This window comes from Oryctolagus cuniculus, chromosome 6, assembly GCF_051225735.1.
Source record: "Oryctolagus cuniculus isolate XC-2025 breed Fujian yellow rabbit chromosome 6, ASM5122573v1, whole genome shotgun sequence".
NCBI classification, from domain to species: Eukaryota; Metazoa; Chordata; class Mammalia; order Lagomorpha; family Leporidae; genus Oryctolagus; species Oryctolagus cuniculus.
Window position 1 is genome coordinate 40,292,127 of NC_142872.1, and position 18,411 is coordinate 40,310,537.

General features: G+C 42.3%; 1 long non-coding RNA gene across 20 annotated transcripts in view; it reads left to right on the forward strand.

The window, feature by feature from the left end:
- LOC138850198 (uncharacterized) overlaps positions 1–18,411 on the forward strand; it is a 359,276-nt gene that overhangs the window by 149,855 nt on the left and 191,010 nt on the right. The window contains exon 2 of one of the 20 annotated variants that reach the window (XR_016235391.1): positions 4,308–4,436. The exons of the other annotated variants lie outside the window; for them this stretch is intronic. This is a non-coding gene — a long non-coding RNA (uncharacterized LOC138850198). The remainder of the gene's footprint in view (positions 1–4,307; positions 4,437–18,411) is intronic. 20 annotated transcript variants of the gene reach the window in all.

Consider the following 18,411-nt stretch of genomic DNA (forward strand, 5'->3'; position numbering starts at 1 on the left):
GGTGTATTTTCTTCTGTCTTCTGATTATTTTAGCAGAAAGTTGGCACAGGCTGCACCAAGAGCTAATAAGCAGGTGCACTTTGGAGTTGGTTTGTAATAAGTACTTATTGTGTCCTTCCTACCAAACTCTTAGCTCCCTGAAAGTAGGCGATGTATTTATTCATCTTGTATCCCTCAAGGAGTCCTGAACATAGGGATGTTTAGCAACAGCTTGGTAAATTATTAGATTTTTATGTGCATTCACAGCATAAGGCCCAGAGACAATTTGTCACACCTCTTTGGAGTTGACAGTGTGGCTGGAATAAGGGTTAGTGGTTTGTCCCTAGTGGTGGGGTTTGCAGAGATCCTAGGCAGTGTTTTCTACAGACTGAATGTGGACATAATGAAAGTTGTCTCTGCAGAACATTTTAAGCTGCTTTCCCAGCATCATCTGCAGCAAAGCCAGTATGAGGGCCAGGAACAGCCACGGTGATAGCTGCTTCCTTGTTGCCTTTTACTGGATAGAAATATATTAACTCCAGGACCATCGGACCAATAAGACACAGCCAAGTCAGGTGCCATAAATATGGGGTTCGGTCATCTTTTGATGGCCACAGGGTAACCTTTCTCCTTACCTCTTAGCTGTGTCTGTGACTGGCAGTGTTTCTGAGTGCGTCCTGCAGCATATCTAGCCGTGGCCTGGACATGTGGAACTCCGCAGGGATGCGTGGTGTGGGGATGTTATGTAATGCAGTGGCAAGACAGTCTTTAGGGCATGTCTGTAAAGAGGCTGAGGAGAGACAGCAGCAGGGAGGGTGAGAGGCAGGTGCATAAAGTTGTCTCACCCAAGCACCATTTCCCAGCAGGTTTCCTCCTAAGAGCACTTGCTTAGGGTGTGCTGGCTCATTTTCTTGAGCCACAGTTTGCATTCCTAGGGACTTAGCCTAGTAGATACATAGAGAAGCATTTCTTATCTTCACACAGAAATGAGTTTAGGTCCGACAACGGTGTGGGTGACTAATTGGAGGAAGGGTCACGCCAGCTGCTGAATCCACATGGGAGGACAAAGCTGCTCTCTTGCTCTCTTGTCAATCCTTTTCTTCTATCACTAGCATCTTGGGCACAGGACTGATCCCACCCAATGTCTCTTAAGCACTGCGTTGCTAGTCACTGAAAGTCCCAAGTCCCAACCTGTGGCTGTGACTTAAGCACCAGAGTCATCCTCACATGGTGGGGGGGAGGGTGTCAAGGGCAGCCACAATAATAAACATAATTCTAGAAGGATGAAACTCTTATGTGTTTGGACATTTATTGATGACTTATTATGTATCAGGAATAGTAGTGAGGGCTTTATTTAAATAACAACGCAATAATAGCTAGTACTTACCAACACTCAGTATGTGCCCAGGCCGGCTACTGTTAGAAGTATTTTTTACATACTAAGTCACTCAGTCCGCACAACTACCAATCACAGCATTGTTAGTGGCATATTTACAGAGGACAAACCAGAAGCACAGAGAGCATAAATGACTTTTCCAAGGTCACGCAGCTAGAACATCGTAGAGCCTGGTCCTAACCCCCCAAATCTGACTCGGAGCCCGTGCTTCCCACCACTAAATAATACTGTCTGCGCAGTGTTTTTCAGCTCTCCAACTCTGTGATGCATTTAAAATTTAATTATCCTGGTATTAGAGATAAGCAAGCTGCACCTTGGAGAGGGTTCAGGAACTGGCTTCGTGTCACACAACTAGAGCTAGGATTTAAGCTCAGGTGTGGATATTTTTAAACCCAGGTTTCCCATCCTGTATCTTGTGAACAAATTCTCCTTTAAGAAACAGCCCCCAGAGACAGCTCTGTCAGATCTTATCACGCCACAGGTGCTAAAGGTTTCCCACTGCCTTCTCTCAGTCCTGGTCATTCATCCATACCTCAGTCCCATGGCCCCAAAGAGCGACCACCTTGGCCTCCACGTTGAGCGAGGAGGCTGGCCATGGAGGTTTTTGTAGCTGAGGGAACACAGACTGACACTGTCAGGCAGCTGGGGTGGGGTGGGGTGGGCAGGGTCAGAGCTGCGATGGCTTTTTGGAACGCAGCTTTGCAGGGGGAGAGCAGGACAATATGAAGACATCACGTCCCTGGGCAGGAGGAGAAGGCTTGATGGATTGCGGGGAGTTTGCGCACCGTGTTGTTGACGTCAAACCTCCAGACGCACAATTTTAACTGGGAACTGGCTCGGTTTAATGCACACCTTTTCTGCATTGAATCAATTTTCTCTGTAAATTTGGGCTTCCTGCAGCTCGGATACATTTCCAACCAGGCGTCACTGCCAAGAGTCCAGTAGAAGGGGGAGGGGGTTGGCTCTGGTGTCTGCCTGGGGGCTGTGGAGCACCGCATCCCAATGTTCGGACCACCGCACTCGTGTGCGGAGACTACAGGTTGGGTGGCCGTGGGAGTGCAGCAGATGGAGGTTGCTGGGCTGCAGTTGGGGCCTGAGTGAGGAGCTAAGCCCCCTCTGCCTCTGCCTGCCACCCCCGCACCTCCTCCAGCCTTGCCTGGCATCCCTGTAGCCCTGATCCCGACAGCGAACTGCTCCGCACTGATGCTCCTATGGATGCGCGTGGCTTGGGAGGGGCAGGCGAGAGCAGACAGACGCAATGCAGAGGCGGCGAGGCGGTCCTCTGGGTTCTCACGCTGGGGGAGCGGCGGCGGGGGTGGAGGCAGAACAGAGTGGGTGGGTGACCTTTCGCGAGCTGGACAACCAGTGCGCAATGACGATCTTTCAACCCAGTTTCTTTTATCGGGTAGGAGACACGGGGGAGGGAGGAACGGGTGACAGGGCTGCTGTTCCCATAAATCTGGGCCGATTCAGAATGAGGCAGAGGTCAAGGTTCAGGCAAGACGCGGGATGTCAGGAGTGGGTGACCTCCATCACGGGTTATTAGAGTGTTTTCCAGTCACCATAGAGACACCAAGGGGTCTAGGGAGAGAAACACGATCCTTGTATTTGGTGGCTGGGGAAATACATGCCTAAGAAGGGAATCTGAGAGTGGGGGTAGCCTTGGCGCCGCCAAACTTGCTCTGTGACTGTATGCATCGTGTCCCATTCCCGGGCCATCTGTGACAGGGAGGAGGTGCTAGCTTCTGTACCTGCCTCCTAGGGTGGACACAGGAATCAGACAAAGTGCACCACAAATAGAGATTTTCCCCTAACAATATCACCATGGAAAATCCTGCATCTTACTCTGGATGGAGACCTGTAGAGTAATCGATAATGAGTTCTGGGGTCAAAGAAGCATTGCACCTCTTCCCACTGGGAACTGAACTCTGCCCTCTTGAGGCGTGGTGTGAGAGGTCTTGAAACACGGGCCTGCCCAGGTCACACAGTGTGACGGACAGTGGCTGGAATGCAGGCTTCTAGGTCCTGGTGGCAGGGTTGCGTCTGTGAGAGATTACTGACTTTGTTCTCTTGAACAACTGCAAGACTTTCTACACTGGGGCAGCAATGTCCCTGCTGACCTGGTACAACCAGTTTTCCCCCTTGGATGCTGGAACATTGCTTACATTTGTAGTTTGAACAATGGATTGATTCCTGGGGCTGGCTGTGGCGTAGTGTATTAAGCCTCTGCCTACGTAGCCGGTTTGAGTCCTGGCTGCTCCAAGTCCCATCTAGCTCCCTGCTGGTGGCCTGGGAAAAGCAGCAGAGGATAGCCTGGGTGCTTTGGCCCCTGCACCCATACGGGAGACCTAGAAGAGGCTCCAGGCTCCTGGCCTTGGCCTGGCCCAGCCCCAACTGATGTGAGCACTTGAGAAGATCTCTGTCTCTTTTCCTCTTTCTGTAAGTCTACCTTTCAAATAATCAATCCATCTTAATTAAAAATATTGATTGATATTTGATGTTCATCCACAGTTGACAAACATGCTTGCCCACAAAATGGCAGTAGACCCAGGGAGGTGTGCAGCTGAAGGGGACTGAGGGAACTGCTAGCCCAGTCCCCGTATTTCATTACAATGCTGGCTTTCGGTTACTCATCACTTAGCCTATGCCTGTGCTGTTTTGATCTGTCACGTGGGTCATTGTAAGGAATTCTGTGAGGTCAGGAACGTCACGTCATCCTTTGCAGCTGAGGCCGTTGAGTCATAAAGAGGTTAGGTAAGGCCCAGGGTCATGCAGTTGGAAGTGGAAGAGCCAGAATTTGAGCCCTGTTGAGGAAAACTAGCAGCCAAGGTCATTCAGCGAGTGGCAGAATTGGGGCTGCATACTCAGTATTTCAGAGCTGGAAAAAATACATGGAGTTCCTCAGCATTAATGCCCTTTGGTATAAATACAGACAGTGGGTGTGGAGACACTGAAGGCCTTCACCAAGGCTCCCGTCAGTCACTGGAAGAACTGGGATGTAAGCTTAGATCTTGTGATGTCCACCATTGCCGTGCCTTTAACTTAGGCTTCCTAAGCCCAGGTAAGTCCGCATTCAGTAACTTCATTATACATTCACCTCTCTAAGAAACTAAAGAGGAAAAAAAAATCACAGTTTGTTTTTTCTGAGGACTCTGATTAGAGAGCATTTGAGGTGGCTTTTCAAAACAGGTCTTTGGGCAGATAAAAATTATTATGTAGACAGAAACTGACCATGGCCACTATCAGTGTAGAATTACCTCAGAGACTCATTTTATAGATCTAGAAACATGTCTCGAACAAAACAGCAGAAGACGCACGCATGAGGTATCACTTGAGTGGTGGAGGTGATTTTGCCTACCATCCAGGGTGGAAGTCTCTGGGGTAAACAGTGGGAAGATGAGATGGGAATGATGTCAGTTGGTCCTGATTCCTTTGGTTTCTCTTAGTTGAACATTTCTCCTTGCCAAGTGATACATCATTGCCTACCGATCCGGATTTTTAAATGCCGCATGTTGGCTGTTTACATACTGCCAATATGCCACTGATACAAAAGATAACATTGACTATACCTGACTTAGAAGAGATTTTCGGAGTTTTTTTGGAGATGATTTTCACTAGGCATTGCTTTCAAGCTTTGCTTTGATTAAGGAAATTAGTGCCATTGGGTGAGCTCCCCAGAATCTTCCTCTGTTGCAAAAATGGCTCATAGACTGGATTGCCATGGTGTCTAATATTCCAGCAGTATGTGCTTAGTCAAGACAATGAAGACTCATGTGAAAGAAACCACCGAAAGGCGACAGTTATTTCGTTTTCCTAATGAATTATGAAGTCTGGCAAATGTGGATATGGTCAGCATATGTTTTAATTATGGAGGTTAAGTGAAGAAAGGGAGGAGGAATATGTGAGGATAGCAGGCAAGATGGGAGGATGCAAAGCCAATTTCTCTCATCTCATAAATTCCCTCAGGCCAGGTCTACCAATGTCCCCTTCTCCACACACTTTTGTTGGTTTGGTTTTCCTTCTCTCCCTAAAATTAACACCTGTGACTTGGATCCCACGACTTTCTACATTCTTCTGCTTGGAGAACTGAATTACTTGCTGTTGTAGGGAACAATTTTTAATATTCATTATCTACTCCCTTAGGAATGTAATAAAAACTATAGAACTTCTTTTGTGAACAATGCAAATATCTCAAAGTTTTACCTAGAAATTCAGAATGTCCCCTGACTGCAAGGTTAGAGTCTCTTGTCAGTCTGATGGGATATATAAAGAATGCAATGTTTGAAGGGCTGAGTCCTAGTAATAGTGTTTTTTTTTTTATCCAGTAGTTTGCTATGTTGTGTTTGGGGAAGTTTCTACTCATGAATTTTTCCATTTATGGAACCAGGGCTTTGATCCAAGATAATACAGACAGTGCATCTCTCTCTCTCTCTCTCTCTCTCTCTCTCTCTCTTTCTTCTTTCAAAGATCTATTTATTTATTTGAAAGGCAGAGTTACAGAGAGGGAGAGAGCGAAAGAGAGGTCTTCCATCCAATGGTTCACTTCTCAGATGATCACAACCACAGCTGGAGCTGTGCTGATACAGAGCCAGGGGCCCAAGGACTTGGGTCATCTACTGCTTTCCCAGGCCACAGCAGAGAGCTGGATCAGAAAAGGAGCAGCCAGGACTTGAACCTGCGCCCATATGGGATGCCTGCATTACAGGTGGTGGTTTTATCCACTAAGCTACAGCGCTGGCCCTAACAGTGCATTTCCATTTCAATATTCAGGGAAGCCCTAGGACAAAGACCTGGGCCTAAGAGAATCTGTAGGTGGAGGCTTGAGCCCTCCATTCTTGAATCTGAGAATTCCGTCTGGCTAGCACTGGAAATCTGAAGGCCTCAGTGTCGTCTAGCTGGTCCCTTTAGCTCTTCATGGGATGGTAGGGATTAGTCAGGCTTTCCTTTGGGATAACTGACTCTCAGCCTCGGCACATGCTCTTTTCTTTTGACCCTGCATTGTTCAGCCTTCCCAGCTGGCCTGTCTCCTGGCTTGAGCCCCAAGCCCCTTCAGGGGAATGTCGGCTCTTTTACTGTTCCACGGGGCAGCTTGGTTTTGTTTGACTCCTTGATAAGAATAGTGGCCCATCTGAAGAGACAGGAGGCGGAGAGGGACTGGGGAAGGCTACCCTAGCTCAACTGGCTCTTTTGAGAGGTGAAAGGAAGATTTATGATGTCATTTATCAACTGCAAGATGGATGGAGGTGCCCACACTGTGAACTCGTGTTTGATGTAGAAGGTGATGATAATAAATAGAGCCCCTGAAGATGGCTGTGGGAGGTGGGACTCTTCCCTCAGCAGAGACAGTTCCCAAGCCCCCACCTCTGGCTCTCTTTCCCCTAATGGACACTCTTTGTTCCTCTGCTCAATCTGTCACAGTTTCAAGCTTAGGAAACTGCTGATTGATTATCCACGTTCATGAAGGGGAGTGTCATCACGCTGAGAAGAAATCTTTCATGTTAGTGTCCTGGATAAATGAAACAATAGAAAAGGCAAGACCAGTTTATTTTTGACTTCAGAATTTTCATGCTTTGCCTGAACTATTGGGAACAACCTAGATACACATGATTGCCTGTTATTTTTCCTCTACCCTTGATCTTGCCTCATTTAGCATACCCCGCCCACAGCCAGAGGACAGAGGGGAGCCTGGGAATGCTCACAAAGAATGTTCCAAAGGCTTCTAGATAGAATATTTCGATTGAGAAAAAAATCTATGAAAACAAGCACCTTGTGATTGAATAATTCTGGGAACCACATTTCACGTGAAAGGGTTTGAAAAGTCCTATAGTAAACAATACAGTTTGGTTTAAAGTTCTCCATCATTTCCTGATCACAGAATGCTTTTTGTTTGTATCACCTATTTTTTTGGGGTGGTGATGGCTTCTTTCAACATAATTATTTTGCGATCCATCCATGTTGGTAAATGTATGAATAATTCATTCACTCTCATTGCTGGATAGAATTGCATTGCATGGAATTTGTTTACTAATTTTGAACATCTGAATTGTCTTCATTTTTGGTTGTTACATATAAAACTGCCATAGCTATTTGGGTACACGTCTTTCTATGGACATATACTTTAATTCCTAGGACTAATCTCACTTGGTTATGATGTGTGATTCTTTCTGTTATTATATTTATATATTGTATATGTTTTTATGTTATTGGATTAGATTGGCTAAAATTTTATCAAGTATTTTGACACTTCCATTTATGAAGGATTTTGATTGTTTTCATTTTAGTTATCAGGGGTCTTCAGAAAGTTCGTGGAAAATACATGAAATATCATGAAAAAGCTTTGCACGGATGTTGATTTTTTGCACCAAAATGAACTTATTTTTAACTTAATTTTCCACAAGCTTAAAAAGTATTTATTTGAGAGACAGACACAAAGAGAGAGCTGGGGCTGAGGCTGAATCTTGGGACTGGGACTGTTAACCAGGTCACCCATGTGGATGGCAGAAACCCAATTACTTGAGCCACTACTACTGCCTTCTGGGGTCTGCATTCACAGGAAGCTGGAGCCAGGAGCTGGAGCATGGAGTCAAACTTGGGTGCTCTGATATAGACAGTGAGTGTCTTAATTGTTAGGCTAACTGGCAGCTCCTTTCACAAAATTTTTGAAATAAATTCATTTGTCTTGGCCTGTTTTTGGTATTACAATAGAGTTTGCCCTACAAAACAAGATGAGAACTGTTTTTTCCTCTTCATTTTTTCCAGATTGGGGAGAACATATGGTATTTGTCCTTTCAGCACTGGCATATTTTACTAAGTATGATGTTTTCCAGTTTCATGCATTTTATTGCAAATGATAGGATTTCATTTTTAACTGATGTGTAGTATTTCATGGTGTTCATATCCCCTGATTTCTTTATTCAGTCTTCAGTTGATGGACATTTGGGCTGAATTCATATCTTAGATATTGTGAATTTAACTAAACTAAACATGGGGGTATACAGATAACTCTTTCATATGCTGATGTCATCTCCCTCAGGTAAATTCCCAAGAGAGGGATGGCTGGGTCAAATGGTAGGCCTATTTTCAGCTTTGTAAGGAATCACCATACCATCTTCCACAATGGCTATACCAGTTTACATTCCCATCAGCAATGGATTAGGGTACCTTTTTCTCGATATCCTCACCAGCATTAGTTTTTGTTCATTTCTTTTTTGCCCCAGAAATCTTTTATTTAAAGAATACAATCCTCATACATTTTATAATTAAAAATTTAGGAACATGGTGATTCTTCCCGATGTGCCTGCCCTCCTACCCATTCTCCAACTCCTCTTCCTCCTCCTGTTCCTATTTCCACCCTTATTTTTTACCAAGATCTATTTTCAATTAACTTTATATACATATGTTTCAACAAATAGTATGAGAAAAAAACTGATCCTCAATAATTGAGACAAGGGCTGTTCAGTCATTGTTTCTCAAAGTGTCAATTTCACTTCCATATATTGCCTTTTCGGTGATCTATTAATTATCACAGGTCAGGGAGAACATACGGTATTTGTCCCTTTGGGAGTGGCTTATTTCAGTAAGTTTGATATTTTCCAGATGCATCCATTTTTATTGCAAATGACTGGATTTCTTTTTTATTTTTACTGCTGTGTAATTTTCCATGGTATATATATCCCATAATTTCTTTATCCTGTCTTCAGTTGATGGGAATTTGTGTTAATTCCATATCTTAGCTATGTGATGGCTGGTTCATATGGTAGGTCTATATTCAGGTTTCTGATTTAACTCCATACTGTCTTACATAGTGGCTGTGCCAGTTATATTGCCACCAACAATGGGTTAGGGTGCCTTTTCCCTCACATCCTTACCAGAATTTGTTGTTTGTTGATTTCTGTATGAAAGCCATTCTAACTAGGGAGAAGTAAAAACTCATTGTGGTTTTGATTTGCATTTCTCTGATGACTAGTGATCCTGAACATCTTTTTCATGTGTCTGTTGATGATTTGGATTTCCTCTTTTGAAAGATACCTGTTTAAGTCCTTTGCCCATTGTAACTGGGTTTTTTATTTTTTATTGTTGAGTTTCTTGATCTCTTCATAGTTTCTGGTTATTAATCCTTTATCAGTTGCATAGTTTGCAAATAATTTCTCCCATTCTGTCAGTTTCCTCTTTATTTTGCTGAGTGTTTCTTTGGCATTACAGAAGCTTCTCAATTGGATGTAATCCCATTTCTCAATTATGGCTTTGACTGTGCTTCTGGGGTCTTTTTTCCAAAAAGTCTTTGCCTGTGCCAAGGTCTTGCAGGGTTTCCCCAATATTCTCTAAAATTTGATGGTATCAGGTCATATATTTAGGTCTTTCATCAATTTTGAGTGTATTTTTGTTTAAGGTGTAAGATGAGGTCCTGCTTCATACTTCTGCATGTGGAAATCCAGTTTTCCCAGCACCATCTGTTGAAGAGACTATCTTTGTTCCAGGGATTGATTTTAGCTCCTTTGTCAAAGGTAAGTTGGTTGTAGATGCATGGATAGATTTCTGGCATTTCTGTCCTGTTCCACTGGTCTATCCATCTATTTTTGTGCCAGTACTAGGATGTTTTGAATATAACTACCATATAGTATGTCTTGAAACCTGGTGTTGTGATGCCTCTGGCTTTGACTCTTTTATATGATTGGTTTAGCTATTTGGGATCTCCTGTGTTTCCATATGCATTTCAGCATAATTTTTTTCTGTATCTGGGAAGAATGTCTTTGGTATTTTGGTTGGTATCACATTGAATCTGTAATTGCTTTTGGTGTGGACATTTTGATAATATTGTGTCTTCCAATCCATGAACATGGAATATTTTTTTCATTTTTTGGTATTTTTTTCTATTTGTTCCAAGGTATTTGATTATTTTTGTAACCATTGTTGGGAGGGTCTTTATCACTGATTTAATTTCTGTGTTGGTAATGGGTCTGTTTAGGTTCTATGTGTTCATGGTTCAATTTATGTAGGTTGTATGTGTTCAGAAATCTATGTATTTCTTTGATTTTTCCCAGTTTGTTGGCATACAGCTCTTTGTGGTAAATTCTGATAAATTCTTTTACTTCTGTGGTGTCTGTTATTACCTTTCTTTTTCATCTCTAATTTTATTGATTTGGGTTTCTTTCTCCTTTCTTTGGTTAGTTGGGCCAATGGTGTGTTAATTTTGTTTATTTTTTCAAAACCCTATGTCTTTGTTTTTCTGATGTTCTGTCTTTTTTTGGTTTCAGTTTTGTTAATTTCTTCTCTGATCATTTCTTTTCTCCTACTAGTTTTGTGTTTGGTTTGCTGTAGTTTTTCTAGATCCTTGAGATGCATTGATAGCTCATTTGATGGTGTCTTTTCAATTTCTAGCACCAATTGCTATAAACTTTCCTCTTAACATTGCCTTTGATGTATCCCGTAAGTATTGTCATTTTCATTTTTATCCAGAAATTTTTTGATTTCTCTTTTGATTTCTTCTGTGACTCACTGTTCATTCAAGATCATGTTGTTCAGTCTCCATGTGTTTGCATATGTTCTAGAGATTCTTGAGTTGCTGATTTCCAGCCTCTTTCCAGTGTGGTCATGAAGACGCATGGTATGATTTTGATTTTTTGAATTTGCTGAGACTTGCTTTATGGCCTAGCACATGATCAATCCTGGAGGAAGTTCCAAGCACTGGTGAGAAGGATGTGTATTCTGCAACTGTTGGATGAAAGGTTCTACTAGGTGTATTTCGTCTATATTTTTGATTAACTCTGCTGTTTCTTTGCTGATTTTCTGTCTGTCCATTGCTGAAAGTAGGGATTGAAGTCCCATTACTATTATATTTGAGTCTGTGTCTCCATTTAGATCCTTTAACATTTCTTTAAAATAGCCGGATGCCCTGTAATTAGGTGTGTATATGTTTATAATAGTATAATCTTCCTGTTGAGTTGATCACTTAATCATTACATATTACCCTTCTTTGTCTCTTTTAACAGTTTTTGTGTTAAAGTCTATTTTGTCTAATATTAGGATGGCTACACCAGCTCTTTTTTGGTTTCTGTTATCATAGAATATGTTTTTCCATCCGTTCACTTTCAGTTTGCATGTATCTTTGTTGATGAGATGTGTTTCTTGTGGGCAGCAAATAGTTAGGTCTTGTTTTTTAATCCATTCAGCCAGTCTGTATCTTTTAACTGCAGAGTTGAGACCATTTACATTCAAGGTGACTATTTATAAGTAATGACTTGACCCTGCCATTTTTCCATAAATATTCCTATTTTTACTTTGAATTTCCTTTGTACTTTTACTGGGAGATTTCCTTCCTTTACCTTCTTCTGTAGTGATGACCATGTTTCTGTGTTTCTGTGTGCAGCACATCCTTAAGCATCTTCTGCAGAGCTGGACAGGTGGAGACACATTCTGTTAATTTCTGTTTGTTATGGAAGCTCTTTATTTCACCTTCATTCACAAATGAGAGCTTTGTATAGTATTCTGGGTTCACAGTTTTTTTCTTTTAACACTTAGAATATATCTTGCTGTTCTCTCCTATTCTGTATGGTTTCTGATGAGAACTCCTCTGTGAGTCTACTTTGACATTCTCTGAAAGTAATCTGGTGTTTCTCTTGTGTACATTTTAGAATCTTTTCTTTATATTTTACTGTGTAGCATTTGATTACAGTGTGTCATGGTGAAGATCTTTTCTGGTCATGTCTCTTAGGAGTTCTATGTGCTTCCTGTATTTGGATGTCTGTTTCTTTCTCCGAATTAGGAAATTACTATTTCACTAAAAATGCCTTCTAAATCTTTCTCTCTTTCCATGCCTTCAGGAACTCCTAGAACCCATATGTTGGGCCATTTTATAGTATCCTGTAGATTCCCAACAATGTTTTTTAGTTTTCTAATTTCCTCTTTTTGTTTTTTGTCTGTATAATTTCCTGTGATTTATCGTCTAAGCCAGACATTCTTTCTTTTGCTTCACTGATTCTGTTTTTAAGGCTTTCTACTAATTTTTTATTTTTTCTATTGAATTCTTCATTTCCGAAATTTCATTTTTCTTTCTCTTTAATATCTCAATTTCCTGTAAAAACTTTATGGATTTCATTAGTTTGGGCATTTGCTTCTGATTACTTCCAAGTAATGCTATGATCAATTTTTAAAATTCCATTTATTGCATTTATTCAAACTCTTCATCCACACAATCTAGTATTGAAGAGTTGTATTCTTTTGGGGGTGTCATGTTGTATTCCTTATTCTTGTTTCTTGAATTGATGCCTTAATATTGTTATTTGTGGAGATACTTGTTGGTTTCTTTTCCTTTTTTTTTTTTTTTTTGCTATGGTAGTGTTTTCCTTTGGACTATGTCTTTGTGGATTAGTGGAGTGTCTGCTTTCAGGGAATACCTAGAAGCATGTGGAAAGTGTGGCCAGAAAGCTCTGTTCAGTGCTCCAGGGTGAAGGAATTGTTAAGGTGACATCCAGGTTGGGCTTGGTAAATTTCATCTTTTTTTTTTTCTTTCCAATCAGAGAGGAGTTTTTTTTCTGTTGGCCATTATCTACTGCTTTCCCAGGCCATAGCAGATAGGTGGATTGGAAGTGGAGCAGCCAGGTCTTTAACCAGTGTCCATATGAGATACTGGTACAGCAGGCAGCGCCTTCACTTGCTACGCCATAGCACTGGCCCTCTTGACTGCTTTTAAGATTTATTTATTTATTTATTTTTGACAAGCAGAGTTAGACAGTGAGAGAGAGAGACAGAGAGAAGAGTCTTCCTTCCATTGGTTCACCCCCCAAATGGCCGCTACGGCCGGCATGCTGCGCCGATCCGAAGCCAGGAGCCAGGTACTTCCTTCTGGTCTCTCATGTGGGTGCAGGGCCCAAGCATTTGGGCCATCCTCCTCTTCCTTCCTGGGCCACAGCAGAGAGCTGGACTGGAAGAGGGGTGACCGAGACAGAATCCAGCGCCCCGACCGGGACCAGAACTTGGGGTGCTGTGCCACAGGTGGAGGATTAGCCTAGTGAACTGCGGCGCCAGCCAAGATTTATTTTTCTTTATCATTGTTATGGTTAATTTTGTTATGATATACTTCAGTACAGTTTTCTTGATGTTTCCTATGCTTATGGTTTGTTGAGTTCCGTGGGTCTGTGGGTGATATAGCTTAAATTGTGTACCCCTGAAATTAGTTTAGTGAAGTCATAATCTCTAGTACCTCTTAAGGGGATCTTATTTAGAATAAAATTGTAGAAAATATGAATTGCTAAGATGGACCTTAATCCAATATGACTGATATCCTTATAAAAGGAAAGCGTTGGACACAGATGCATGCCCAGGGAAAATGCCATGTGAAGATAAAGGCAGTGACTGGGGTTGTAGTTCTGTAAGCCAGGGACACTAAAGATTGCCAACAAATATCAGGGTCCAGAGGAGAAATGTAGAACACATTCTTTCTTATAGTTGTTAAAGAGGAACAATTGTGCTAGCACATTATTTTTTTTAAACAAAATTCATTTATTTATTTGAAGGCAGAGTTACAGAGGAGTAGAGGCAGAGAGAGAGAGAGAGAGAGAGAGAGAGAATGAATGAATTTGTTCTTCTATCTGCTAGTTCAGTCCCCAGATGGTCACAGTGGTCAGAGCTGTGCTGATCTGAGGCCCGAAACTTCTTCTGGGTCTCCCATGCAGATGCAGGGGCCCAAGAGCCATCTTCGACTGCTTTCCCAGGCCATAGCAGAGAGCTAGATCAGAGTTGGAGCATCCGGGACTTGAACCAGCACCCTATAGGATGCCAGTAATGCTGGTGGCAGCTTTACCCACTATGCCACAGCGTTGGCCCCTCAGCTAGCATCTTGGTTTCAGACTTCTGAACCTCCTGAACAGTGAGTGAGACAATGTATTTCTATTGTTTGAACCACCCAATATACGGGGTTTTGTTATGAAAGTCCTTGAAAACTAACACGGTAGGTTTTCAGTTTTTATACATGTAGACACATATTGGCCATTTTTTTTCAAAAAAATTTCTACCCTCTCCTGCTTTCAGGGAACCCCTAGTACATGGATGTTGAGTGACTTCAGGTTTTGTTCTTACTCTTGAATATACTTTCTATTTAATTGTGGGCAGTTTCTATTGATATAGAAGTTTCTCCTGCAATGTCCAATTTGCCATGAGTGACATTCAATGTATTTTTCATCTCGGATATTATAGGTTTCATCTCTAGAAGTTTGATTTTGATCTTGTAAAAATTTACTCTGGGTCACTAATTAACATTTTAAATCTTTCCTCTAGCTCTGTGTACATATGGAATATAGTTATATGTTATAGTTATATGTTTTAGTGTTTCATTCTGCTAATTCTAACATCTGCATTAAGGATTTTTGTTTTTAAAAATTTATTTATTTGAAAGGCAAAGTTACAGAGAGGCAGAAGCAGAGAGAGAAAGTTCTGCCATCCACTGGTTCACTCCCCAGATGGCCACAATGGCTGGATGGCTGGAGCTGGGCTGATCAGAAGCCAGGATCCAGGAGCTTCTTCCAGGTCTCCCATGAGTGTACAGGGGCCCTGGGACTTCGGCCATCTTCTACTGCATTCCTAGACCATAGCAGAGAGCTGGATCAGAAGTGAGGCAGCCAGAACTTGACCTAACGCCCATATGGGACGCTGGCATAGCAGGCTACATCTTCACCCGATGCACCACAGTGCTGGCCCCGCCTAGTTAACTTTGATAATATGACAGATACTGTGGGTTTTACTTTTTTGGGAGCTCAACATTGTGTTTTATTACAAATCTTCTTGAGCTGTGGGAAGCCATTAACTTGGGAACAGTTTGATACTTTCTGGTCTTGTTTTTAAGATTTGGAAGGTAAGGTTGGATTTACTGTTGTTCAGGGCTTATTATTTTCCACTCCAGAGGCCAGTCCTTTCTGTGTTGTCTACCTAATATCTCATATATTATGAGCTTTTCTAGGCTGGCTGGTGGGGAAAATGTCCATTCTCCGTTGACTGTGGGCACTCTCAAATTTGTTCCTTTTGATCATCTCAGGTGATCACTGCCCTTCAATGTTTTCATAACACCCGTGTACTGACCAGTTTCTGCTGAATACTGCCGGCCTCTGATGGTCCCTTTCCCTGGCTTTGTTGTTTATCATTCTCTGCCCTGTGATCTGTCTCAAGACACCTTGGTCTGCCAGACTCTCCACCAAGTCTCTTCCATCGGGGAGCCCGTTAGGTTCTGTCTGGGTTGGCTGTCATGACTTGGAAATGCCTCAAGGCAAAATGGGCAGTTGTAGGGCTCATCTTGTTTCCCGTCTTCCCAGGATCTTGTCCTTCCCTGACTAATGTGCAGTATCTTGGAAATCCTTTTCGTCATGCATTTTGCATGTTTTAGTTCAGGTAGGAGAGTAACTATAGTCCCTGTTAATCTTTCTTGAATTCCTTTTCTCAAAGGAATAATCATATTTTGTGATTGTCATGATCTAAACCTTATCACTGAACCAAATTTAGATGATTTCTTAAAACAAAAAGATTTCAGTAATTCTGCATTGAAGACCTACTGCTGGCACCTGAGTGCTGAAAAAGGCAGCATAGTTCCTAGATTTGTAAGTGTAATATGAATGGCCCGTATGCTTGGTGGTTTGGGCGTGAGATCTAAGTGAATGAAGTTATGAATTAAAAAGTCCTATATGGTGTATTTACTTTTCCCTCTCTATGAAAGTGGACTGTGGCCTTGGCTTTTGCTGGCTGGTTGTTTTATAAAGGCAAGCAGCTGGGGCTGACACCGTGGCACAGTAGGTTAATCCTCCGCCTGTGGCGCCGGCATCCTGTATGGGTGCCGGTTCTAGTCCCGGCTGCCCCTCTTCCAATCCAATTCTCTGCTATGGCCTGGGATAGCAATGAAAGATGGCCCAAGTCAAGTCCTTGGGCCCCTGCACCCACATGGGAGACCAGGAATAAGCACTTGGCTCCTGGCTTCGGATCAGCACAGCTTCGGCCTTAGCAGCCATCTGGGAAGTGAACCAATGGAAGGAAGAAGACCTTTCTCTCTGTCTCTCCCTATCACTGTCTGTAACTCTACCTTTCAAATAAAGTAAAATAAAATAAAATAAAGGCAAGCAGCTGAGTGCATTAGGGTGGATCAGTATGGCAACATTAGAAAAAGAGCAGAATGGTTTGTGGGAAGACTTGATTTTGAGTCCCAGTTCTCCTATTTACTAGTTCTTTGACCTTAGGTAAGTCTCTAGTCATTGATGAAATGTTTATTTGTACAATGGAAATATTAATCTCAGGTTCTATATTTCACAGTTGTTATGAGCATCTGTGAGACAGGAATATGGAAGTGATTTGTTTGCTATGAACTCCTAGGTTATGGCTGTCATTAAAACATGAAAGCTAAGTGTATTCTGTGTATATAATGAAGCCCAAAGGAACAATGTGCTGACGGGGTATAACTGCCATGATTCACCTTTTAATACCTGCACTTCAAAAAGATCATAGAAAATTGGAATTTAAAGATAAAACATTTTTTCCATGAAGTTTTTAAAGACCTTTTTTACTTTTTAAAAAATATTTATTTATTTATTTTAGAGGCAGAATTACAGACAGAGATAGGGAGACACAGAGAAGAAGTCCTCCTCCATCTACTGGGTCAGTCCCCAAATGGCCGCAGTGGCCGGAGCTGGGCTCATCTGCAGCCAGGAGCCAGGAGCTTCTTCCAGGTCTCCCACACAAGTGCAGGGGCCCAAGCACTTGGGCCATCTTCCACTGCTTTCCCAGGCCATAGCAGAGAGCTGGATCAAATTAGTAGCCAGGACATGAACTGGTGCCCATTTGGGATGCCGGCACTGCAGGCAGAGGCTCAGCCCAGTATGTAACAGTGCTGGCCCCAAGACTTTTTGTATTTGACATGATGCTTTGCCCATGGCACGTTTTTTTCTTTTAAAATTTTTATTTATTTTCATTTTTATTTGAAAGAGAGAGGGAGGGTGAGAGAGAGAGAGAGGGAAAGATTGAGAGAGAGAGAGGGAAAGATTGAGAGAGAGAGAGAGAAGTGATTTGTCACTTCAACAAAGAAAGTAGCTGGGGTTCAGTGTCTGCAAAGACTTGGAACTGCGGGTCAGATACAGACTCTCACAATATTTAGATAAGTTTAATATTTATAGAATGTCTTATTTCAATATTTGCAGGATCAACATTCATTAGCAGTAGTGGCACCCCACCTCGTAGGGGGAACTGAAACACAGAGTAGTGTAATAGTTGGTGACAGCGACCAGAATAGGAGCTGTGCTTTCTCCGGAACTGATGTCCTGGTGTTCCTTGTCGGTGCATACCTGTCAGGTGGAGTCTCAGTGATGTAGAGTTGTGCTTCGTTTGAAATACTGAGCAGCAAGCTCAGTGCTCCTGGAGATTCAGATGTGAATGAAAACGTGGGAGAGGAGCAGAACAAGATGTAGACTTCAGGTTACAGTTGTACCACTCAAAGCACATTTATAGCCTTTTGGGTTGTCCTTTGATTGCACACACAAACTATCTCATTATCTTCAGAGGAATGAAAAGAAGCAGGATTTGCAAGCACTGTTGGGAACAAAGTCCAGCTCTCCAAGAGATGAGTCAGCACAAGGAAAACAGCTCCAGAACAACTCTGCTTAAAGGACCAGGCACTGAGCGTGGGTCTGGAATAAAGTCTAACTGCGGAAATTGTGCTTACAAATGAGAGTAGAAATGTTATGCGCTGTGATGGTGTGAAAATAATGAAACTATCAAAAGAAACTCTGAATGTGGAGGGAGAGAATAAAGTATAGCAATGTGAGTTCTTGCATTTTTATAATAAAGACTCAAATGACATTATCTAACATAAAAATAAAGTATTAAAAAAAGACTAGCTTTTTAAAAAATATTTATTTATTTGAAAGTCAGAGTTACACAGAAAGAGAAGGAGAGGCAGAGAGAGAGAGAGAGAGAGAGATCAATCAATCTTCAATCTGCTGGTTTGCTCCCCAACTGGCTGCAATGGCCGGGGCTGCGCCAATCGAAAGCCAGGAGCCAGGAGCCAGGAG